The sequence below is a fragment of the Rhinichthys klamathensis genome, unplaced genomic scaffold (genome assembly GCF_029890125.1).
Source record: "Rhinichthys klamathensis goyatoka isolate OS25496 unplaced genomic scaffold, OSU_Roscu_1.1 h1tg000372l_1, whole genome shotgun sequence".
In the NCBI taxonomy this organism is placed as follows: Eukaryota; Metazoa; Chordata; class Actinopteri; order Cypriniformes; family Leuciscidae; genus Rhinichthys; species Rhinichthys klamathensis.
Genome location: NW_026606879.1, coordinates 1,227,503 through 1,245,000, shown reverse-complemented (window position 1 = coordinate 1,245,000; position 17,498 = coordinate 1,227,503). Strand labels below are relative to the sequence as shown.

The 17,498-nt window shown below is 37.0% G+C and overlaps 1 protein-coding gene across 2 annotated transcripts in view; it reads left to right on the top strand.

Annotated features, from left to right (window-relative positions):
- The window catches only part of agap1 (ArfGAP with GTPase domain, ankyrin repeat and PH domain 1), a 201,606-nt gene that overhangs the window by 41,909 nt on the left and 142,199 nt on the right, over positions 1 to 17,498 (top strand). The gene's annotated exons all lie outside the window — the stretch shown is intronic.

Sequence of the window (17,498 nt, the reverse complement as noted above, 5' to 3'; positions counted from 1 at the left end):
AATTTGAAACATTATTGTTAGATTGGTAATGCTTGCCATGTATCTGTTGACAGAAGGAAGTCGGGCAACTGGTGTGCAGATGGATTTAAAGGAGACTTTTGTCCCTAACATCTGTGACGGAGCTGTGTTGTGTAGTGACAGCTAGATGGCATCAGCATATTGAGTGACCTGCAGCAGGCTGGACTGTGGGGCTTTGTTGTTTGTTTCACAGATTCACCCTGCCATTACTGACATGGATGTTCGAATTCAATTCATATTTACTATTGTTCAATATAATTGAAGTGATTTCAATTTAGAAATGTCTGCTAAATGCATATTACTTTTCACAGTTCCATTCCTAGAAGGAAGCACTTCCACTTCAGATCCTTAGGATGGTTTCTTGTCAGGGATTTGGGCTGTAGCTTAGGTTATCTGGTCTAAATCTAATGCTCAATGTCAGATCAGCTGTGCGTTGTACAGCTGGCCAAATCCTCTTTAAATCGTGATCACGTCAAGAGGCTTAATCCTCCTTCCTGCATCACCTCATCAGCCCCGCGTCGCCAGGCCAGGGTGGCATCTGTAGCACTTCCACTGTTCGAGTGTTTTGAAAGCTTTTTTTTCAAGCAAAACTGTTTGAATTAGACTAGAATCTGGTTCAACAAGCCATTTTAACGTTGTTGTTGATGGCAAACAAACAGATTTAGAATATACATCATTTGGCAAAAAACAAAAAAAACAACAACCTTTGAACTGCAATAGGATAAATTGCTATTACGTACGGAGACATCAGCTATCATTTTGAATCAGATGTAAAAACTACAAACTTGCCACTGATGCTTTTTGACTCCAAAAAGTTGTTTTGCTTATACATTTGCTAATTTTCCCATACATTAATAATAACAACAATAATAATAATGGTGGCACTTTATTTTACAGTCCTGTTTCTCATTAACATACTATGTACTTATTGTAGTAATCACACTAACCTGGGTAATAATTAGATACTAACCCTGAACCTACCGCTAAACCTTAACTTAACCCATGTACACTGTAAGTACACTGTAAGGACATTAAACTAAGTTTTTTAAGGTGTTGTTCTAAAAACCTCTTGGGTTTTTTGACAGAAAAGCAATGAAAGGCATTTCAATTCAGTATGTGACATGTTTGTAAATCATTATAACCATTATTCAAATCTGGCTACACACTGTTATATCCTTTTCTGTCTCAAATCAATAACTATCAATACGTTTTTTACATTTTTTTTTTTTTTTTTACTTTTTTTGTTGTTGTTTCGTTTGTGTTAAATGTTTTGGTAATTATGCTATTTTTTTAATTAAGTGGACCTGGATAGCTTTCCATTTATAATGTTACACCACTTGTGGCACTGTGGCACATTGCTCTGAGACGAGTAATAAGCAGCATCACAATACATGGAATAGACGACAGAGTTATTCCGAAGACTATATATTTATTCAGATATCAACCTCTTGAGTTTAAAGGCCAGTTAACACTGACACGAATGTTTGACACGAAAATTGTCTAATTTTTGCATGCGATTTGTCTATTCAGACCAATGCGTAAATGTGCTATGCGTAAGTCAGGTGGGCTAAATGAACATGCAAATTCAATTTCTGACAAACGAAAAGTTATATTGCTTTGTCTCCTGGAGGAACCGAGTATTTCTGCTTTTCTAAAAGCACATTGGTTTTAGAAAAGCAGAAATATCCTGGTTACTCCTGGAGACAAGGCACTATGTAGCTTTTTTTTTCTGACACCAGCTTGTCACGGAGAAAAGGAAGTCAAACAGTGTTTAAATGTTTTCAAACAGTCGTTACGAATTTTTTTATCTGTGGTGTTTATCAAATGCAAGATTACAGAGACGAGAGCCAGTTCCGGTTTCTTTCTCTGCTATTCATTGTCGCTTAGCAAAATAGTCTGTCTGTTTGTTTGTGTTGTAGTAGCCTACTCGAGACTGGTCTTTTTTTGAAGGTCTTTTGAACACGACAATGATGTACTAAAAATAGAAACGTTTTTTGTCAATGCGATCTCCGTTCACACGGATCTGTGAAAATGACTAAAAACGTTGTATTATGCTGCCAGGCCAGTAGTTGGCGATTTCACTTTGTAAAGAAACACTACGGACTGAACACGTAATACGCATACGCATGTGCATGACGTCACTGTACTCACAAATTTGCGCTTTTGTAGTTTATAAGCGAGACTATAATCAGTGGCGTAACGAGCCAAAACCGGGCTCTTATGCAGGATTATCAAGGCGCCCCCCCCCCCCCCCCCCCACTACAGCACGTGCTGACGCAATGTCCACGAGTAGGCTAACATGAATAGGACAGGATAGGATCATAGAGACACAGGCAGCATATAAGAGATGAGATGACTGACAAAATCAGGAGTAGCCTACGCGCAAAAACAAAAACAAAAAAAAACTGGTGACTGCAACATAAAAAAAAAAAAAACACTGCTGGTGACGGAGCATCATGACACATTGTTACTCACTGCTATGACTACACACACATAGGCCTAAGTCCATAAACATAAAAAAGATGCTCACTTACATTATAGCGGCATTTTCCGGGCTTTCCTCTGTGCGAAGTTGTCGATTAAATCCTTAAGATCCAGATGGCGCGCACGGGCATTCTCAATTGACAGTTTGGCAAGTCGCTTCACTCTCTTGCTCCATCTCAATCTCGATCTCTCCCTCCTGTCATCTTTTTAAAGAAGCTTCCTATTTTTGGTAATTTATTAATTAATTTGTCAAATTCCTCTTTTCGTTTGCGCTTTTGAAAGCCACTTTTGTGTTTGTAATTTTTGCCGACTCCATATGTCTCAAGTTCAAAGTTTTTTACTGTTTTTTGCACGTTCACCCGGGGATTCCCCAGTCCCAATTCCAAACAAATTACACCAAAATCCATCATTGTTCGTTTCAAACATGTATTTAATGATCAGTAAAATATGTTGTTGTCATTATTTATTCAAATAAATTCATGAAAAATTAAAATGCGATCAGACTAAAAGTAGTAAAATGCGATAGGGGGCCCCGCCCCTGGCTGTCAATCAATATCTTCCAGTCACGCGGGCCCCTGATTGGTCCGGGCCCGTAAGCAACCGCGTACCCTGCTTACCGATAGTTACGCCTGTGACTGTAATGGTATCGTTTTCAAAAACTTTAACTTTGAAACCAGTTTTCAGGCCCCCAAAACACTGTTGTCGTGTAAATGAACGGCCAAAAAAACACAAAAGTTTTCTGTTTTTAGTTGAAAATGTTAAATGGCCCCTAAGAGGACTCAGGAGTTTGGGATTTTATTTCAAGACCACAATTGCAGGGATATCACTAAATTGGCGGTGCATTGTCTGATTTATTTGTTAACATCATTAAAATGATTGGATATAAAGCTTCCTGCTTCTAATACAATAACTTATTTCTAATTTGGTTTCTTTTGTGCCGGGTCAGAAATTAAGGGGGGAATTGTGTCACAATCCGTGGGTCTTGACTACAACACTACTGTTTGTGAATGCCAAATTGCCTAGTTTTATATAGCAGCAGCTGCTCTGAGCATGTGACCAATCGGTGGGCCAGGTTTCTTCACAATGCAATGTAAAAAATAAATTGGAACACCTCTCTGTAAAAAATCAGTTAAATTGAACACATGCAAATGTTTTTCTGCCTATATTGACACATTAATGGCAAATAATAAAAAAAAAGGTCATACAGCAATTTCGATTATATTTTGATTAATTGGGCAGCCCTTTAATTATTAGGCCGATTACATTCCTTATACCATATCTTCTTATGTGTAAACTTGCACAAGATTCAATATCTAGAGCGTGAGAGCTGAGTCAGTATTTTGGCAGTGTACAGCTGAGGTTGAACGTGAACCATGAGTGAGTTCAGGATGTTTTTTAGGCAGGTTGTTCTTGGAAGGTGGCTTTGAGAGGCAGAATGAGCATATGGTGTGATCTGTGAAGGGTGATTAAGGCTAGATGAAGGCAGGAGCACTGCAGGGATGCCCAGGGGGTCTTTGCTCAGCTGCTGCCTGTACTGCCACTCTGATAGGAAATGGCATTCTGTTCCTGCCCCACTTTTTGGTTGGCATTGCGGCTGTGCAGTTCTGATAAGATTAGCAATATTAGAGAGAAACGCACACATTTACAGTCTGATTCAACTTTGTTGGATAAGCGGAACAGGATCAGATCATGCACTGTGATGTGCTCTTTTACTCACGGGCAGAAGTGTGTTTGTGAACTTGGCCTCTGTACTCAAGCCCTTCCTCCACCTGCTCATGAATATGTAATGTGTGTGCTAAATGCCACATTGAAACTACATGGCTCATAAATAATTAATGCTTCAATGTAACAACATAACTGAAATGCTAGTCTGAAGCCCTTGAGCTGACCTCAAAGCTCCGATAAACAGACACAAATTGTGAATTTAACTTATGCGCAGAATTGGAATATCGCAGAAAACATTTGCGAATAAAGAATAAATTTTCCATCCAGTCAGTCAAAGCGAACCAAATCGTCACTTCAAGTTCCTGATTAACTAAGAAAAATGGAAATTGATGCAGTTGGAAAAGCCACTATCTATATAATAATGTTATATATCACCCCCCCCAGAGCGCGCAAATGAAACGCAATAAACTTGCAAAGTTACCTTGCTTTCTGAGGCGGATACAACGCGGTCGTGTATGACAGTTCTGGGAGGGAATTATACCAAACTTTGACTTTGTTTTAGCCATTTCAGAATGACCAACACAGCATTTCAGATGCAACGAGATCGGTCCTCTGGTTGGTCCTGTTATGCCGCCACATGTCTTTTTTTGATGCGCATCGAGGAATTTATTCGGTAAATGTGTTTCCATCGTAGTTTATGCGCATGTTTTCTTAGTTGTACTTACCGGTAGTTGAACACATACATTTTTAGAATTTGTGTATCTTGGTGTTTCCATCCAGTGTTTTTTATGCGATATCCCAAATAGGTGGATGGAAACATAGCTACTTTTGATCACTTTATCAAGACCTAGTTTGACTTTTAGCCTTGCCTAGCAAGAAAATTGTGTCTTGTTTTATAAACGTTTTGTGTACAGTATAAATATCGCACACTAATGAATGTTTTTCTTTTCTCTTTTATGTAATCTTGGCTTCCTTGTCATGATCCTCACAGGTAAGAGATGTTTTATTTATTTAAATCAATCAAATGTGAGCAATGCTTCTCAGAAAGAGCTCCAGAAAACTTCCAGGGAGGCTGCAGGGTGACTTAAAGGGATAGTTCACCCAAAAATGAAAATTATCCCATTATCTACTCACCCTCAAGCCATCCTAGATGTATATTTTTTCTTTCAGCTGAACACAATCAGAGTTATACTAAAAAATATCTTGGCTCTTCCAAGCTTTATAATGGGAGTGAATAGTAACTGAGATTCTGAAGCCAAAAAAAGTACATCCATCCATCATAAAAGTAATCCATACAGCTCCAGGAGGTCAATAAAGGCCTTCCGTTTACAGCTTCATAAACTAGAATCACTGGCTTCCCTACGGGAGTCTAGTTCCGGCGGAAGAGTGACCTCAGACCCGACGTATTGACGAATGCAGAAGCGCAGAGGATAGAGCAAAACAAAACACCAGTCACGAATAAGAAGTCTAAAAGGAGAATTTTTAAAGAGAAATGTCGGAGAAGCTTAAGTTTGTCCCCAGCCCTATTTGTTTGAACCTTGAGAGGCGTCTACTCTCACCTAAGCTTACGCTATGCCTACGTCATACGCCAGAACTCGACTCACTAGGACAGACGAACGTTACCGTAAGCTAGTGATTACAGTTTATAAAGTTATTATTATTATTATTTTCTTTCTTGTTGTGATTTATGATTGATTATCACACTATTTATTATTCAGTGTGGACAAACACATTTCTAATGCTGAATTTCTAACTTGTTTTGCAAATAATATCAATTTCACAAATTAGTTTCAAGCTACGTTCATATGTGGTTTGAAATCCTATTCAAATCACATTTCTGGAAATCCGTTTCAGTCTGATCAGCTCTGCTCTGAATTCGTGTATCTTTTCTTTATAAGTCACTTTTTTTGAAGCCACGCAAAACATAAGAGGCTGTGTCGCCTCACGTCAGCTGCGTCTGGGCCAAAAAGCTGCGCTTGAACACACCGCAAAGACTACAGCAGACTGCCAACTAGCATGTGTGTTCTATGCCTGCGTGTAAGTCAATTACTGTTTATATCAGCAGGTATCAATAGTCTAAATGTATCATTCAAAAAGGAAACCGAAAATAGTGCAGATGTACGAAGCATAAACAAAGCAGCGCTTGCTTAGCATTTTCACTATAACTCATGTTGATCACTTTCTTCATTCCATGCGGCTCATGTTGTTATGACAATATTAGCGTTATAGCGTATTAGAATGCTCAGGAAAGATGACGTAAAATTAGAACAGCCTTCTGTCAGTGCCGTCTTGACTTCTTTGCTCACTTTCGTCACTTTTATTCTCATAAACTGACTCGTTCGCTAAACTGAACAGCCAATCAAAGTGATCTCTCTCACTATGGCCCCGACGCTGATTCAACATGCTTTATTGGGTGAACCCGACGCAGACATGTGGAACACACTGCAGAAACTAGCACGACAGAGGCTCACCGACGGCTCACCGCCGGCTTGGTGTGTCACGGCCCAAACATGGCAAGACATTGTTGTAGGAAAATAAATGCAGAAACAAGGTTGTGTTGTTGCAAAGTGCAGGTCGAGCACAAATACTACTAGTTGGCCTGGTCTACACACCTCTTTGAATTCTGAGACCGGCAGAGCCAGCACCAGGGAATAACATTGTGTCATGTTGTAAGAAAACATGTAAAACCGTCCATGTTTTTTTTTGGCATAGGTATACCAACACAACGTCATTGTGACGTCATTAAAAAACCAATTCAGATTTTCCAGAAAACGAAAGAGCACCACAGGATACACAAATCAGATCTGAGCATTTGCGACACACATTGTGAGACTCAGTCATTCAGATCAGATTCCAATCGGCTACACAAATAATCAAATTTGGACTGACGGTGTGAAATTATTGAGAAATAATTACGGAACTAAGTTTCTGTAACGACGTTGTGGGAATGTTAATAATTTCTGCTGTTCTTTTAGTATTATCTGATGTTCATATGTTTAGCAATATGCTGTCTCTTCCTGTTATGAGCTTCAATTCCTATGCTTAGTGTTATCTGATATTCCGGTGTTTCTAAAATTATCTGTGATTCTTAGCATTAATGATGTTCATACAGTATATGTAATGTATAGTATTATCTGCATTTCCTTTAGTTTAGTATCATGTCCTGATCTGTTCTTTGACTATTTATAGCTTGCGAGGCATTGCACGAATCTTAATCCCTTTTGTATTTTTTTTTTTTTAAATTGGGCTTTTGTGTGAATTGTGTTCCTACATTCATGCCCATATGCCAGTGTGTGTATGTGTGCGTGTGTGTATTCCAGCAGGGGTCTGTACTCTCTGCTAACTGACCCATTTTCCACAGCCTCATGGGGGGGATGAAAGGCAGCGTGGTGCTTCGCTCTTTCAATCTCTCTCTGCATCAAAGAGAGAGTGAGAGCTGCTCAAACGCACCTTATTCACTGTTCAAACCCCTTCATCCCAGCATCCCCACATCAGCTCCATCACAGCTCTGTTGGTGGCTTCATAACTGTCTTTTAATGTCTAAACAAGCTCCGTTTAAAGTTTTTTTAACAGGTTTGCGTGAGCTGACACTGAAAAGCCAAGCGTTTCTGCTGTGTTGCAGGGCTGCGATTCATATTTAATGCAATGCGGAGAGTGTGTGAGCGTGTGTGTCGATGCGTAGGAGGGAAGCTGCAACTGAGGGTACGCTTTTTTTGAACGTAGAAAGCACGAGAATGTCTTTTATATTCCACTGCAGTGTCAATTCCCTTTTGGCTTTGCTAGTTTTCTGATCTCCATTTTAGCAGTGACCTGCAAAAATGCTAACATAGAACGAGTCTCTCACCACCATTTTGTTTCAGTTCCTGAACTGTAGCGTCAAGGTTGATGAAAGGCCTGAAAGTAAAATCTGCCCTCAGGTAAAAGTGGCCTATGTTGACAGTCATGTGACAGACAGGCTGCTTATGTCGCTTTTGCGCTTTTTTTTTCTTGTTGCTGCTGTGGACACGGTTTCAATTGACTTGTGTATGCTGTAAGCCTTCTGAACTCAGTCTGGAACTACTATTGATTTTATTGTAATAAACAGCTTCTAGTGGTTTCATGTTCATGACATGCTTATTTTAGTTCAGAACTACAGCATGAAAGCAGACTGCGGGGCAGTAGATTTCTTCTGTTTTGTGTGGAATTAGCTCTTTATTATTTTTTTCTGCAAAAAACAGATACATTGTCAAGTTTTGATTGTTTTTCCATGGCAAATAAACACTCTTTCTCATCCGCAGCCACTGAACACTATGGGTGGTTTCCTTCTCCTGTTTATAAAATGTAAACGATAGATTATGCGTTAATCAGGTCATGACACATATTATATTACATTACAAAAGAGGTTTCTCAAAGGCTTTCCTCACTGAGCCAGCAGGTGGTGTGCACCTACAAGGATATCAGTTGACAACTGACTTATTAGCATTAAATAAAATAGTTGGTGGTATTTTTTTCTTCTTCTTGAATTAAGATTCACAGTCTGTAACCAGGTAATTTGTTAATTAACGTAATTTTTATATTTATCTTTAATATTATAAATTGTATTTATTATATTAAATTGTATGAAATAATTTAAATATGTATAATTATATATGTTTACTATTAACACATTAAAAATATTAACTTTATTTATTAAAAAAATTAAAATCATTTGTAAATAATTAATATAATTTGACTTTTAATATATTTGTATTTAACATTGTTTTATATATTATTTATTATATAATATTTTAATATATAATTAATGTAACGTGTATAATTATAATATGTTGTGTGTTTTTTAATAAATATTTATTAATATTTGTTAATAGGAAACGTGTGTGTGTGTATGTATGTGTATATATATATATATATATATATATATATATATATACGTTTCCTTTTTACATATATGAATACATCTTATTTATTAAAAAATGACAAACCTTTTCCTTTTTGCATATATTAATACATCTTATTTATTAAAAAAACGACACAAACCTTTATTGCAGAGGCAAAATTTCAGTTTATTAGAAAACTTTTGTGAACATTTTTAAATAACTAATATAACTGGACATTTTATATATTTATATTTAATATAGTTTTTATTTATTACTTATGTTTTATTATATAATTAATGTAATAATATTTTGTATAATTAATGTTTCCTATTAAAAAATGTAACATTATTATTTATTAAATAATATATTAAATATAAATATTTTATTAAATTGTGATTTATTTTTATTTATTTTTTGCTGATAAAAAATTCAGTTAATTGAATTTGACGAAGAAACTGATAATTTTCTTGGATTTAAGCTGCACATCTGCTTATTTTGCTGTTGTTTCATCACAAACCATTACAAGATCTTTCAAAACCGTTTAGTAATATCATATTTGCTAGCTGACATGATCATATCATGTAAGGAGAATCAAATTGAGGTTCACACTGCGTTAACCTGATCATCCTCACTTTTTAGGTAAGAGTTTCTGTAAACCTTGGCCCTTCATCTGTTCCAAAGGGAAATCTGTCTCTCAGGTTCTGTTCTTAACTAGAACCTATGAAACATATGAAAGCAGTCGCAGATATGTTTAACTTGTGGACTGCACTTTACGTTCTATCAGTTAAAGCGATGATGTGACTTCTCTTTCTCTCAAATGTTGGTAAAACAGTGATCAAGACATGGACTAGATCCTTGTTCTCTTGCTCATTCCCATTGAGAGCTGTGGTGCTTTTCCTTTTAAGCTTTAGCTAATAACATGGACCAGAGATTCTGTGCGGGCTGCACCTGTAAAGCTCTGTGGTCTGTGTTCGGGATCTTACATGATGCAGGAGTGATGAAACCCGCCAATCATGGGGCCTGTCGACACCCTGCCACTGGAGCGCAGCAATAAACATGGCTCTTTTCCACCTCAGCCTTTTATCTCAGATGAAAGTCTCTCCCCTGTGAGCCTTGCCAACCCTTCCAAGTGCAGCAAATGGGCCAGAGAACACCTGCTAAAGTCAGCATGTTTCTTTTTACATCCCTCACTGTTCCTTCCATCGCGATTTCTTTTTCTTTTCTTTCCGTCTGTCCTCCCACCTTGCTCTGGGATCCTGTTTTCTCTCAGGCCTGAGCCTTCCTTGAAGGTTAAGTTGGCACTGGGCATCTACGTCATTGGTCTATCATAACTCAAATAAGAAAGTGCATTCTTTTCAGTTCTACTGTTGTGGTTTGTTGGTTGTTCTTTGTTTTATGGGCCCCTTGTTAAACTGCTTCTGCTGTGTCAAAATCTACAAAACGTTTCAATGCTATTTGCCTTTGATTCTATAAGACTCTGATTTTGCTATTCAAACTACCGGTTGTTTTTTTGTAGGGTTATTAGATGATTTTAGAATTTTTTTTTTTTCATTCATTGGTATTGATTGATATTGTATATTTAAATATGTATACCAATTACCAATTTTTACATTTAAAAAATACTATAAAAATGTTTTTTTTTGGAATTAATTTAATTTAATTTAATTAAGCAAGGATTAAATTGATCAGTAAAGACTACAACACATTACAAAAGATTCTATTCAAATAAATGCTGTTCTTTTCTTCAAAGAATCCTTAAATAATTCTCACATTTGCTTTTGTGAACACTATCGGATAGGTTTGGGTTGGGTTTGGTGTGGGTGGTACGCTATTTTCATACGTATTACGTATAAACACAAACAGATTCACGTATCACGTTCCTCTGTTTCAGATAAAACTAAAAACACTTTTAGCTTTGAAAGTGTTGCAGAACGTTCAAGTTCAATTTGATTTATATAGCACATTTACAACAGCCACTAGGCTGACCAAAGTGCTTTACAGAACAACAAGATTAAAAGAAGATATTACATGCATAAAAAAAATAAGAACAACATAGCTAAGAACGTGCAAAACATAACTTTATATATTTTTGCACAAATGTCACCATAGGCATGTTTTTCCAATGAGCTGGATTAAACACTGAAGTGTAATGGCTGCTGAAAATTCAACCTTGCCATCACAGGAAAACTTTTTTTTTAACGTTATTCTAAATTGTTGTAATATTTTACTGGATTTTTGATCAAATTGACCCTATACTTTTGAATTGTAGTGTACCTTTGCCATTATCTAAAGCTCACTTAAAGCTGCAGTCCGTAGCTTTTTTTGGGTTAAAAATGATCCAAAATACATATTTGAGAAAATACATAACCAGCCAGTGTTCAAAACTATCTGCTTGCCTTAAAGGTATTGTAGGTAGGAATTTTATAAAAAACTTTTTTCCAAATTTGTTTAAACTTTCTGTATATATCAATGCATAATTAAAATGTAAGTACTCTGAAAAAGAAAGTATAAAAATCAAGTGTCTGTAGACCTCTCACGACTGTTTTAAAGACAGCTCATTATTTCCATTCACTCCACCCCCTCCCTTCTGGGCTCCTTCCAAAGCCACGCCCCAAAAACACATGAACGCGCGACTCCGACCGCTGAGCTGAAGACGCATTATTTACCTGAGACGAGCGGAGAGGAAGGAGCGCAGTGCATGTAGTGACATCATGTCAGAATCACATGTAATAAAAAAATCTAACTTTATCATTATGAAGATAAACAAATAAGATGTATTTAAGTACTTTGATTTTTTATTCTAAACTGTTTTAATTTTTCTTATTTGTTTTGATTATTTTAATTTCTTCTATGTAAAGCACTTTGAATTGCCATTGTGTATGAAATGTGCTATATAAATAAAGTTGCCTTGCCTTGCCTACTCACTATCAAGCTAGCATATTGATATTGGTAAAGTTTAAAATATATATTTATTGATTCGCTAACGAGCTAGTTATCTATAAGGCAAAGCTAAAAACAGGTTGCATGATACACGTTTTTCCATTGCCATCATTTACACTGTGATGAAGATGAATTTCGTGTAAGATTCATAACATATATGGTGTTCTGCATGTAAGAGTTTCCATGATGAAAGCATTGTTGACTCTGATGAGGACTACACTCCAGATACAAGTACCGCATCGTCAGCTCGAGGACAGATCCGGGGTCGAGGGCGAAGCAGAGGAGGTCGTCACACGGCGTCACTTTTCAGCCCCTTGAGGTCTCTCAGTTTTCGGAAAGCCACGCCGATATTGACACGCGTTTTATTTCGTTGTTTATCCAAAGACTTTTTGTTCATTACCTTTTCTAGTAACGTTTTGTCTTCCTTTTTTTGCCTGGTCGGCAACTGTTTGCCTTCGCGAACTGCATATGTGAATTTTGATTGGTCTTTCTCTGCCATTGTTTTGCTATTCCTGGGTTCTGTGCCTCTTGAATTTCTCAAATCAAACGGATACGCGCAAGTGGGCAGGTCCTGTGTGGCAAAAGGGTGGTTGCCATGGTTGCGAGAGAGTGACAGTCGCCTAAGCAAATCCTTTGTTTCGTCCCGGAAGGAAATAATGAGCTGTGTTTAGTGCAGAATAAACGGTCTAGAGTCACTCGATTTTTATACTCTTTTTATCAGAGTACTTACATTTTAATTATGCATTGATTTATACAGAAAGTTTAAACAAATTTGGAAAAAAGTTTTTTATAAAATTCCTACCTACAATACCTTTAACTCGATTTAAAGCGGTAAGCTTGTAATAATGTTTTTAATTCCAGTGGTACTGGATTCGAGCATGTCTTTGCGTCATTACGTCACATCTGTACATAAAGAAGGAGTCTCGGCTAGTAGGCTGTATTGCGTGCGAGGATGCTGGAGGTGGAGATTTATAGCCTTTTCTCACAGCACTTGATATAATTAAACTTATCAATTTGATGGCAGATCCAGAAAGGTTCAAACGACAATCACCAGTGACAACAGATTCACCCGTTGTAAAATGCAAAAGACTTTTTATTTCTAAATAAACTCTAATTATTTAAAGTTATTTAAACTTTTACAAACTGTTACAATGTCGGTATTATGTAAATGAACAATGTTTACTCATTCTCCGTGTTATCTGAACCTAGATATTCACGTTTGTTTGTCAAAGTAAGGAAAAGACTTTTGACAGCCTCTTGGCTTCCGTGAAAAATACAGAATTAAAACCCCTTTTTTTGTATTCCCGCCCACAGACAGTCTGATCGACAGAGGGTTGTTAACTGAACTGTTATTATATGAGTAGGTTAACCAAAAATGTATTGTACATTGTCTACTTTTTAAACAACATAATGGTAAAAATGGAATACTATGGCAACAGCTTTCTTACCTGTACGCGACGGGATTTTGGTTCGGAGGTTTGGGTGGAACTGAAAGAACCTCAATTTGGCCTAAAACTGTTCGTGGTCATCCAGTTTGAAATGTTATCTACAAACACTGAGGTTTTTCTGATTTTCATCACCATTTTCTCCATGTTTACGATTCTTTGCAGCCTTTAGCCCCTGCCTACAGCGCATTGGAAGTAATTCAGTCCCGCTAAACGTTTACTCTTTGAATTCTTGCTCCCGGGAACGATATAAGTCGACACTATTATGACTAAAAGTTTGCTATAGTAGGAAATACTAGTACTTAGCAAAGTAGTATTTGACTCTGGTAAGCCTATCAATAGCAGACTGGTCGGACAGCAACATGCCCTTTGCATTATGGGTGTTGATTTATTCCTGCCTTTTTAGCAAAACAGAAGACAACAGCCTTGTTTCTGTTTTCTCCAATCAGTTAGCCCCAATTAATCCCCCCCCCCCCCCCCCCCAGCATTTACTATAACACCTTCAATGAATTCTTCAGCAAATAATCATGATAACGTTCCATTTTTCAAACTGTACATTGTTGCAATGCCTAAATTCACTTAAAATCAGCATTGATTTTAGTTTTGACTTTTTAAGCTTGATTTTGAGATTTTTATTATTAATGTATTTATTAAAATGGTCTAAAATTGTAATATTGACCATTTATTGGTTATCGAATATGAAAGTAATTATTGGTTTATCATATTTTCCATGGCCAAAATTTAACATTGTGCATCCCTAATTGAACATTCACACATTTAATACTCTATGGTTTTTGCTACAAAGCGTTGGTTTGCGTTTTATGGTGAATGTGGGAGATTTGCTTGTGTAGTATATTTGAAGTCCAAGCAAGGCACTCTCAGAGCTCACTAAAACAGTGTGGGCTCTTTTGGCCTGCTGAGAAGACAGGTGGTTCTTCACAGAACAACATCTTCAGACCAGGGATCTCGAAACATAATTTCATTAAAGCAGCTTTCATGGTCTGCACGGCAATTATCCGAATCCTGTGTTTCTTGGCCATGAATAAAAAAAAAATGAGGAGGAAAAAAACAGACCCAGAATACTCTAGACAATGTTGGCTGTATAGATATCCAACTCTTTTCCCCCCAATGCTCTACATTTGCAAGCATGATCTCTAATTGTGTTATCTTTAGGATATTACAGTTTGTGCATTTAGATAAGAAACTGGTGCAGTTGAATTATGCATGTTTGAAGCCGCGTTAGGCAAATTCTCAGTGTTTGTAACTAGTGTAAGGCAAGCGGTGCTCCTTTTATTTCATGGCATACAGTGGGAAATCCTACACTGGAGAATGTTTCTGCAATCAGTCAAGCCCCTGGGTCGCCAGCGCTGCCCCATGCCTTTCGAAATAACTGTACCCCATCGTCATTTTTATTCAACTGCATATGATAGTGAAGATAGAAACATGCTTGTTCATGTCTGTTGTATATTTCATATGTGCCTGCTTTATATTCCATTCTCTGTGTTAAAGTATTCAGGAGGTATGAAGTCATGCAGTCACATTGACGATAGAACGTGAAGGGCGATGTTGCATCAAGAGAGTATAAGTGCATACCTAGGCTTTTAAGCTTGCATCTCTTTATGACAGTCCTGTGGAGGTGATGAAAGGACGAGGCTTGTTTGAAGTCGGACTTCTTGTATAATTTGCCTAAACTGATTTTCTATAGCCTCGCTAGTGCAGAGTTTTGAAGTCCTACGATCAGAGCAATATTGAAGGAACTGGATGACGTTTGGTGTGTGGGTCTATGTCGATAAGGCTGACATGCCCTGTCGATTATTTCATTCATACATGCACTGACTTGAATACACCTCTTTTAAGATTATCATGTTTTTCATTTCTGAATTAAAATGATTTTTTTTTTTTTTTGGAAAAGAAAAACGTCTCATTACAAGAAGCAAGTTCTACAAAAAAAAATATTTTGACACGTCTTTTATTTTTATTTCTTCGAAATTTTTTTTAATAAGACTTTTATATTATATATTAATACTTAAGTGTGTCACAACTTATATTAATATTTGAAAACCTTTTGTCCGCTAAATGATAAATCATATGGTGGAACCAAAAAATGTGGTAAAAACAAGAAATAATTTCATAGTTTTTATGATTTATGTGCGTCAAAGTCAATACGTTTAAAAAAAAAAAGAGAGAAATGTGACCTTTTATGACAAGATAGGTTACAGTAGTTCAGGTTGTAAAATGTCATGTGGTGCGACTCCCAAAAATATATAGTATGAATTTTAAACGTGTCTGATTTTTCTATATATATATATATATATATATATATATATATATATATATAAATGATTATGATATTTACATTTATTTGAAATTGAAACTATTCTAGTCATTGGAATAATGTTAATAACTTTTATGGTTTTGACAAAACAGGTTTCACAACTTTTATATCTGTATCTTGTATTAAGATGAACAAAATTCGGTCTTTGGACAGGGGAGTAGATGAAGACTGCTGGAGTAGATGGAAGCTTCACAGAGGCAAGTGGGGCTCCATTGCTGAGTTATGGGGAGGACAGGGGAGAGGTGATGGTGAGAAAAACTGTACAGAATGGATCCTAATGAGCTGCTTCTAATCCGCCTAAATCTCTGTGAAGATTCCACAAATGTCAGGCCTGGATTGAAGGCGAAAGGAAGACAGGGATTTGAGCGGTGAGATAAGAGGGGTAATCTTCCACATCCACACCTCCCTCCTCAGAGAGAGACAAGGGGGGTGATGGAGAGGTGGCCCGAGGGCAGATGAAAGTGCTCCTCGACCTCAAGTGTGTTCTGACTGCTTATGAAACATGATGTGATTAGTCCATATATTTTAGTCCTACTGTTTAGTCCTAGTCTCTCTACTGATTAGTCCTACTGTTTTATACTGTCATATACTATATGCATTGAGAGAATATATGGATTTTTTTAGTAGGCCTATGTGGAAGTGCAATGAACCGTTTTAATAAATATTAATAATTATATATAATTATATATATATATATATATATATATATATATATATATATATATATATATATATATATATATATATATATATATTTATTATAATAATAATAATAATAATAATAATAATAATAATACAAATTAAGTAAAACCAAATAAATTATATAAATGAAAAAGTACCCACATACATTGATGCTATTTTTTTTACCCTAATTTAGTGCCATAGCATCAATAAAACAACCTTTTGCTAACGATTTTCGGGAATATACACCGTTTAAAGCGATAACATATGCACAGAAAAACTACTTTGTACATTGTAGCACGCTTCTTCTTTCTTCTGTGAGCCCGGGTGGGTTTAAAGGTTTTGATGGACAGAGAAGTAGAAACCCCACCCCCGCGCGTCCGCTGGATAACGCGGTGTCCCGGAGTGGATCATCCAGCGCAGGAGATTCACTTCAAACTCATATTTACTGTTTTTCTTGACACACCAAAGCAAATACACACGCTTGCATAGCTGTTACATTTATATGAATTACAACTTTGTGTCTCTGGAAAGGTTTGCTACTTTATAACACATTTATGCGTGCAGGATTTTAAGACATACAACCTGTGTTTGATATTGCTCTCGGGCACCAATAATAAACATTACTGGTAGCTACAAAATATTGGGTTAGATTAGTTTTTAGCATGCAGATTTAATGCATAACGCTTGCATTTTATATTGATTTATTGCCTTTTCCCCGCATGACAATTAAATGATGCAAGTCGCATGTAACCGCACTAGTGTGGAATGCGTTTTGAAGAAATCCGTTCCGGGTTTTCCTTCGGCTCTAACTGGATGATTTGTGTGGATACGGAGCACACGGGGCTGATAGAGGAGAGAGACGGGTATGGATCCGTAGCTGTTGCGGCTGTCTGTCTCGTTTCTCGGGACTCTCGTTTTGCGAGCTTCGGGTCGTGCATGTTACATTTGAATGAGAGTAGGAACGCACCGCGGCGGGAAACAAAGGCGCGACCGGTCCTGTGTAAAGGGTGTAAGCTGGCTGCGCGGCGGGGGATGCACGGGCACAATAGGGAAGACCACACTCTTCTGCTT